This window comes from Dasypus novemcinctus, chromosome 4 (assembly GCF_030445035.2).
Source record: "Dasypus novemcinctus isolate mDasNov1 chromosome 4, mDasNov1.1.hap2, whole genome shotgun sequence".
Classification (NCBI taxonomy): Eukaryota; Metazoa; Chordata; class Mammalia; order Cingulata; family Dasypodidae; genus Dasypus; species Dasypus novemcinctus.
Genome location: NC_080676.1, coordinates 1,417,986 through 1,426,674, shown reverse-complemented (window position 1 = coordinate 1,426,674; position 8,689 = coordinate 1,417,986). Strand labels below are relative to the sequence as shown.

The window sequence follows — 8,689 nt, the reverse complement described above, 5'->3', positions numbered from 1 at the left end:
TCTTTTCATTGTTCTTTTTTTAATCACCACTTTGATTTTGAGATGATAACTAGAATTATGTTTTTTTTTTAGAATTTTGCCAATAGTGAGTGGCAGAGTACTTTCAAAATCATTAAAATTTGGATATTTGTTACATCGGTAATAGTCTAGTATTTTTAAAATTAGAATCCCGTTCATTATGTGTGGTAACGTTTTGAACACTCAGTGATTTGGTTTTCTCAAGATGACATCTCTTGCCTTCTCAGCGGCCGGCACACAGTGTGAGTGCTGGGCTGGGGGAGCCCTGGGAAGTGCGGCCTCCGTGGGGAGCACGCTCCAGCTCCAGCAGTCCTTCAGAGGCCCCGAGTTCGCCCACAGTTCTGTAGACGTGGACGGGCCCTTTGCAAACGTCAGCAGAAGTAAGGACACACGCTGTTCCCAGTGACCTCAGCTGGTGGCCGAGCAGGTGCTGCAGTCTTGTTCTGGGAGGACCACTCTCAGCAGAGCATGAGTTTTGTGTTCTGAGTGCCTTCCCTTGACAAACATGCCCTGGCTGGGTGACGACCGGGGTGATGAGCTGTGCAGTTCACATCTGCATCAGACAGTGCTGCAGCCAACCTAGACGGCCAGGGGTAGCACCTGAGCTCTGGGCAGAATTCTCAGGTGTTCAGGTTGAGCAGCAAGAGCATACCAAAGAGAAGAAGACACAGGAGTTTCTCGTCCTTCCCTGTGCTTCTCTGAAGGCGTTGGGTGGTAGAGCTGCTGAAGGAGCTGAAATAAAAAGCTGTGTTAGGTAGTACTCTTAGTCGAGAGTCTATCTAGGCAGGATTGCGGGAAAATGGTGACACAGTGACAGGCAGAGCCGAATGCTGTCACAAAAACAATGGGGAAAAGGTCAAAAGCTGTCTGGGGACCTGCTTTGGGGGTCAACAGATCAGGACAGTGCTGGACCACTCCCAGGAGGGCGAGGGACAGAGAGAGCAAGACGCCAGAGGACAAAGGTGGTTCCCAAGCCCCATGGTGACTCCCCACCCCCAAGGTATTCAGCTGGGATAACAGCCCTGGCTCAGTGCGGCCAGCTGAGAGGGACAGGCATCTTCCTTGCTGTCAGCCATTTCAAGCGAAAAGGGACGGGAGGTCGGAGTGCTTTTATCAGTGAGTTAGGCCAGCAGAGCCCACTTGGGATCTCTGATCTGGAGATTCAACACGGGAACCCCTACGTGGAAAAGTGCTCTGACTAGCGTCATCTGCTGGCTGGTTGGGAAATTGCAGGGACAAAAACTCCATGTTTTTTTAAAATCCAAACCCCTGGGAGAAAATCTGAGCCTCACTAGTGAGTCCCTGGCCCAACTCTGAAAACTTAAGCTGGGAAATTTTAAAGACTGAGAATAAGTTGGACCAAATATCAAGGAAGAACTGTGAAAATAATAAAGCAATATGGAAGAGAGAGAAATTCACCATCAGAGTAAATTCACTAACATATGCCTAGACATCAGCAAAAAAACTACAAGCCATACTAGAAAACAGGAAGAGATGGCCTAGCCAAGAGAAAAAAACAAATATCCTGAAAAGATACAGGATTTAAGACAATTATTTGATGACAATCGCACAGCTCTCTTAAATCAATATAAAAATTTGAAAGAACATATGGCTAAAAAAAGATAAAGGATATTAAGAAGACACTGGGTGAGCATAAAGAAAAATTTGAAAGTCTACAAAGAAAAGTAACACCTTATATTAATGAAAGACAATGGAAGTGATTAAAAATATATTAGAGGGAAGCAGACTTGGCCCAGTGGATAGGGCATCTGTCTACTACATGGGAGGTCCGCGGTTCAAACCCCGGGCCTCTTTGACCTGTGTGGAGCTGGCCCACATGTGGTGCTGATGCATGCAAGGAGTGCCATGCCATGCGGGGGTGCCCTCTATTAGGAGAGCCCCATGCACAAGGAGTGCGCCCCATAAGGAGAGCTGCCCAGCGTGAAAGAAAGTGCAGCCTGCCCAGGAATGGTGCCACACATACAGAGATTTGACGCAGCAAGATGACGCAACGGAAAGAAATACAGATTCCCATGCTGCTGACAGCAACAGAAGCAGACGAAAAGAAGAACATGCAGCAAATGGACACAGAGAACAGACAACTGGGGCGGGTGGGGAGAAGAGAGAAATAAATTAAAAATATATTAAAGGCACATAAGAACAGACTTGATCTGCTTGAAGATAGAATAAGTGATTTGGAAGACAAAACATCTGAACTGGAAAAGATAGGCAAAGAGAAAGAGAAGAAAAGGTAAAAGTGGGACAGGGTCTCAGGGAATTGAATGACAATGTGAAATGCAAAAACATATGCATTATTGGTGTTCCAGAAAAAAGGGGCAGAAAGAATATTTGAGGAAATAATGACTGAAAACTTCCCTACCCTTATGAAAGACATAAATATCAATTTCCAAGAATGACAATGCACCCCTAACATAAAAAATCCAAATAGTCCTACCCCAAAACACCTACTATTCAAAGGGACAAATATCAGAGATAAAGAGAAGATTTTAAAGCAGCAAGAGAAAAGTAAAGCATCACGTACAAGGGAACCTTGGTAAGATTAAGTGCCAGCCTTTCCTCAGAAACCATGGAGGTGAGAAGAAAGTGGTGTGATGTATTTAAGGTACTGAAAGAGAAAACTGCCAGCTAAGAATTCTGTATCTGACAAAGCTGTCCTTCAAAAATGAGGGTGAGTTCAGTGTCTTCAAAGACAAACAGAAGGTGATGGAATATGGTACCAAAAGACTAGAATTACAAGAGATACTAAATGGGTGCTCCCCTAATAGGGGGCACCCCTGCATGGCATTGCACTCCTTGCATGGAGAGCTGACACAGCAAGATGACGCAACAAAAAGAAACACGGATTCCTGTGCCGCTGACAACAGAAGTGGACAGGACAAAGAAGATGCAGCAAATAGACACAGAGAACAGACAACTGGGATGGGGGGGGGAGAGAAGTAAATAAATAAATCTTAAAAAAAAAAATTTGTTTTGTGAAGGTTTTTGTTAGAGATTTATATTTCAGGATGAATATCACTTCTAGAAATAGTAATATATTTAATAGCCAAAAATGGTTTTTACACTAGGTAAGGAATATTTTCATTTCACTGAGGTCTGATACTTTGAACATTTTTCTCTTGTTTTACCTATTTTACTTTTAAAAAAATTTTATATGATATGAACAAGCTGAACATTTTAGGGAAAAGTCCTTTTAAATTTGTCCTAGAGCCACAAGGAGAAAAGGCAACTTGGTAATTAAAGAATTTTTTTCATTGAGTTTGAACCAGAGGAAGAGAGCATCTTAGAATAACATAATATAGGTGCATAAACCTCACATGTAGGAGCTCCATTTTAAAATGGCTTCTGAAAAAGGATAATAATTTTCTTGTTCTTATATGTTTAAATGACAGTATTATTAAAAAGAATAAATTAGTAAATTTTGTAAAGTTCATTTGAAGGTCAGACATTAGGAGATGGATTTTAACCTGGTTTGATTCTTTTTGTTTTTAAAGGGTTAAAAAGGGAACAAAAGAAATTTAGTTAACTTTTTTTTTGTCTTTATTTTTTTAATAAAATTAACATTTTATATTAGGTACAAATGCAGAAAAATTCTTCTCCTTAAAAGCAAGAAAAATTATTTTTATTTTCTAAGTTGCTGATAAAATTCAAACATAGCATGTTTGTTATAATTTAAAGGGCTATGTGCAATTTTAAGTACCTGTTGAAGTGGTTTTGCATTGGGGTTGGTAAATATCTGCAAGTTAATTCTGTTTCCTAATCTTATGAACCACTTTTGGGTATATGTTCACTTTGCTAAAATATCTCATAATCATTTTCACACACAAAAAAAACTTGTATTTTTAGAATGTGGTACTATGTGGAAATGTGTAGTCTTAATAACCATTAGATTAATTCAGTGTGACACTTAAAAGAATGGTGATTTACTTTTTAAAAGAAAAGTCTTTATTTTTCACACTCAGTATATTGTTCCAGAATCACAGATTATGCTTACTTGGTGATTGCTTTTCTTTCTGTGTTTGCTCCAGTATGGATTTGCCCTTTTACGTAAAAGGGCTCTACAGTTGGAAGAGCTCACTTTAAGTAAAGACACAGCTGATAACGCCCGGACGCTCAATGAACTAGGCGTTCTCTACTATCTCCAAAATAACCTGGAGTGAGTACCACGGTGTGGGGTAATGAAAACATGTATCCATTTGTCTCTTAGATGCAAGGCTATTTTCCATTTCTCTCGAAAAAATTGATAACAGCTAGAAAAAAACTCATAAAAACCATGCGAAATTTCATATATTTTCTCTACTTTCACATTGTTTCCTTAGTACTTAGAAAGTTATTCTGTAGCTTCTGTAGTATGTTTTATGTATTTATGAAAAGTGAAATTTGAGATTAGTGGAGAATAAAGACAAGAATGTAGATGGTTCTTGGTTTTATTCTTTAGCTTATTTGGATATAAAAGACTCAAAATGACATTTATATGTACAATTTCTGAAAAAAATATTTTTGGACGTCTTTAGATGTCTGAAAAATGTAACAAATATTTATCCCCACTTCACAGAAGTTTCTTTCTTTAAAAACTATTAAGTACTAACTTCAAAAGGAGAGGAAGTGAGATCTAATATTAAAGTTTTAATAAGTTTAGTTAGGAAAATATTCATGGAGTTTGTCTTTTAGGAGAAGTGGAGAACTGAGTCAGTCATCCATTTAGTTTAGGCCTTCAAAGTAAGAAGAAAAGCATTTTTAGGTTTTGGAAAAGGGCAGGAAGGGATGGGGTGGGAAAGGACAGAGAGAATCTTGAGCTTAATCCTTTAACTATCTTGGATTTAAGAATGAAAAATGTATCATTTCTCTACGTAACGACAGCGAGTGATTCTGACCTCTAGAGTATAAATTAAACCATTTTGGGTTTTGTTCATAGAACAGCTGAACAGTTTCTAAAGCGTTCCTTAGAAATGAGGGAGAGAGTGCTAGGACCAGACCACCCTGACTGTGCCCAGTCTCTGAATAATCTGGCAGCTCTATGCAACGAAAGGAAACAGTACGATAAAGCAGAGGAACTCTACAAAAGAGCTTTAGACCTTCGGAGACGAGCATTAGCTCCTGATCACCCTTCTTTGGCATATACAGTGAAGCATCTTGCAATTTTATATAAGAAAGTGGTAAGTAATCCTTGGCATGCTTACATGTGTCTTATGAAAGAATAATTAAATCATAATTACTATAAGCAAAATAATTTATATGATCTTTTCAATCATAATGACTTAATTTTTTAACAAATACCTGAGTAGAACATTTAAAAATATTTCAGACTAAATTAAGATACTGGTTTCTTGTTTTGTTAAAATACATTCCAAATACAAATGCATTCATCTGCAGTCTAATTAGAACTCATTTGTATACTACATTTCGGAAGTTCTAGAATTCAAACAGTATTAAATTTGCTGTGCAGAGCAGCCATGGACATAACAAATCACTCAATTGTCAGGGCTTAGGTCTTTGCAGTTGATTAAGGGAGAATTTCCAGTTCACTATTTTTTTTCAAAGATTTATGTTATTTATTTATCTCACACACACACACCCCCCTTGTTTGCGCTCGTTGTCTGCTCTCTATATCCATTCGCTGTGTGTTCTTCTGTGTCTGTTTGTCTTCTCTTCTCGTCTTCTCTTCAGTAGGCACTGGGAACCGATCTCTCCAATGGGGGAGGGAGGCACTCGATCACTGGAGCCACCACAGCTCCCTGGTTTGTTGTCTCTCGTTGTATTTCCTGTGTCTCTTTTTCGTTGCATCGTCTTGTTGTGTCAGCTCTCCGTGTGGTCCAGCTCACCATGCTGGCCAGCCTGCCTTCACCAGGAGGCCCCAGGAAGCGAATCCAGGACCTCCCATATGGTAGGCAGGAGCCCAATCGCTTAAGCTACATCTGCTTCCCCGAGTTCACTCTTTCTTGAATTTTCTAAATGAAATGTAACCATTCTTTGCCACAGAGGTCTAGCCTGAGTAGTGCTTGGAATTTTTATAGCCATTCTAAAAAACAAAACCCAGCTAAGTCTGCTGTCATTCAGTGCAGCCACAGAGCTGCAAACTCTCCTTATTCTTTGTGGGACCCTTGTTGGCACTGAAGTGGACACTGCTATCATGTTACCAATTCCACCCAACTCTCAATAACAGGAAGTAGCTAGGAGAGTCTGGAAGGGGTTTAAAGGGAGAGATAAGTGGAAAATGAGTTTTTATGATGCTGTATCTGACTATGTACAGTAGCAAATGACTGACATTTCTCTAACCAGGAACAGTGAGAAGTAAATTGGTGATGCTAAAGGGCTTTCTGAATCATCAGAAAATGTTTTCTTATTCATATACCTTTACTTTTTAATTTATCCCTATATAACCTATTCTTATATTTTATTCTATAAAATTAACTGTTGAACTGAGAAGAATGCTTTTACTGAGATTTTTTTCCTTCAAATCGTTTTTTAATACCAAATTTTATCTTAACAGCTTTCTGATCAGATAGTTTTTATTGCCTTAACATTTTTTCCCTCAGATTTCACTGTCATTTTTTAGGGGAACCTTGACAAGGCTATACCTTTATATGAGTTGGCTGTTGAAATTCGACAGAAATTCTTTTGGCCCAAAGCATCCTAGTGTGGCGACTGCTTTGGTGAATTTAGCTATTCTTTATAGTCAAATGGTAAGTTCCCCCATTTTGATTATTTACAAATGAATGATATTTTGTTATAAACTAGAGAGAAACATGAATTAGGTATGGCACATTACAAATGATTAAAGAAAATTTAGATTTATTATTTATCCTCTAATGCTTCAATACTTGAGACTACCGAAGATGGTTCCTTCCTCTGTGTAAAACACCAATTGAGTGTTTAGTTTAGGATATGAGCTTAATATTTTAAATACTGGAGATTCCTAATGCCTATATATAATGTCTTTACACTTGTAGCATTTTCCTGTGATAGGTAAAGAATAGACGTGGTACTCACTGGGCAGTCAAGAGAGGTTTGTGCTTATGTTTATGGATTAAGGTCAAATGGTTACAAAGTCAGGTCTAAAACTCAGATTTTTGGCTATTATACTGCTTCTCATATTATGATTATTTATAAATTAATCTATGGATATTAACGCTTAAGTGCTTACCACAATAGGTCAGCTTAATCTAGAATAATTTCAGAAACCCACTGTGTTCAAGTAAGCATTACTGCTTTTTTTAAATATGAAAAAACACATTGAAGCCTTGCCATTATATGAAAGGGCATTAAAGATTTATGAAGACAGCTTAGGTCAGATGCATCCTCGAGTTGGAGAAACATTAAAAAATTTAGCTGTGCTTAGGTAAGAATTTTTTCACTTTCCTCCTATAGCCCCACTCTCTTTTAGAGCAGCTTTGATTCCTCTTAGAACAACACAGAGTATTTATTGCTGAGTATGTTTTTTTCTTGGGGTGCATTTTGTTTTTGTTTTTGTTTTTTGCTGGTCTACTTCGAGATACTAAAGTAGTATCCAGAGGTGAAATGTTGGCTGTACAATATTCTGTAGAGGAGTATATCATGGCAAATAGTGAAGGATGGTTTACATTCGTAACTAACTGGCTGTGGGGGCAAAGTGGTCAATCTGACATCCTCGGAGCTAATTTACCATGAAGCATGTTTGACTTTTGCTTCCTTATTTGTGTTTATGTGAGGATAGAGGGAATACCTTACCTCCCCTTGCAAATTCCCTACATCCATTACTATATTGTCTTAATGGTGTCTATAAGAGGCTCTCTAGTGTTCCACAGCAGTACAGATGGAAAGGAGAAGAGTTTGGTTATTTTATGTTATTGGTCAGCTGAAAAAACCTCTAATTATTGACAGCTTGTTTTTCTGTACCCTATAAGATCATTTAGATTAAGAGGTTATGTCAATTTTCATTTTAAGAATTTTTTTAAATCAAAGCTATGAAGGAGGAGATTTTGAAAAGGCTGCTAAGCTGTATAAAATGGCAATGGAAACAAGAGGCTGAAACATCACTTTTGGGTGGAAAAGCTCCTTCATGACACTCATCAAGTGGAGGCACGTTTAGCTTAAAAACAACTCATTCTCCTGAAGTTTTTCTTCAAGGACAAAGGTAACAGCAGCAATCCCAATGCAATGCCAATGCATCTTAGGGTAAAAAAGTAAGAAACATTTAGAACACTAGAATTTAAAGGTTTTTAAGAAAAATTATTTTTACTACTTTGTGACTTAACTGACAATTGTATGAAATTGTATTGCACTACACTTACGTTTGAATCATAATTATACCTGTTTTGTTTAAAATTAATTTTCCTGTAGTATATTTATGGTATCCAAGCATATAGACACAGAATTCTAATGACATGAAGAATGGGTTAGTCTTCTCTGTTCAAGAACTAGCAGGACAGTTGAGCCAAGGAGTTCAATAATTCCACGACTTTCCATCTCTAAAAAGCTATTTTACCTTATTCCTGGTCTTGCTTTTCAGCAGTAGTCTGGCTCTTCTCTCCACCTTACAGAAAACTTTTGAGGACAATATTTGTGAAAGAGTTGCATTGTCTTCAGTGAAAAAACTAGTCACAGGAATCTTTGATTGTTACAAATTTTTTTTTTTAATTCTATCTTTTGTAGTCTACGTTTACCTTGAGCAGAT

General features: G+C 38.0%; 1 pseudogene; it reads left to right on the top strand.

Annotated features, from left to right (window-relative positions):
• The first annotated feature begins 2,701 nt into the window (after positions 1 to 2,701).
• LOC101431529 (nephrocystin-3-like) lies at positions 2,702 to 8,153 on the top strand (annotated as a pseudogene).
• The last annotated feature ends 536 nt before the right edge of the window (positions 8,154 to 8,689 follow it).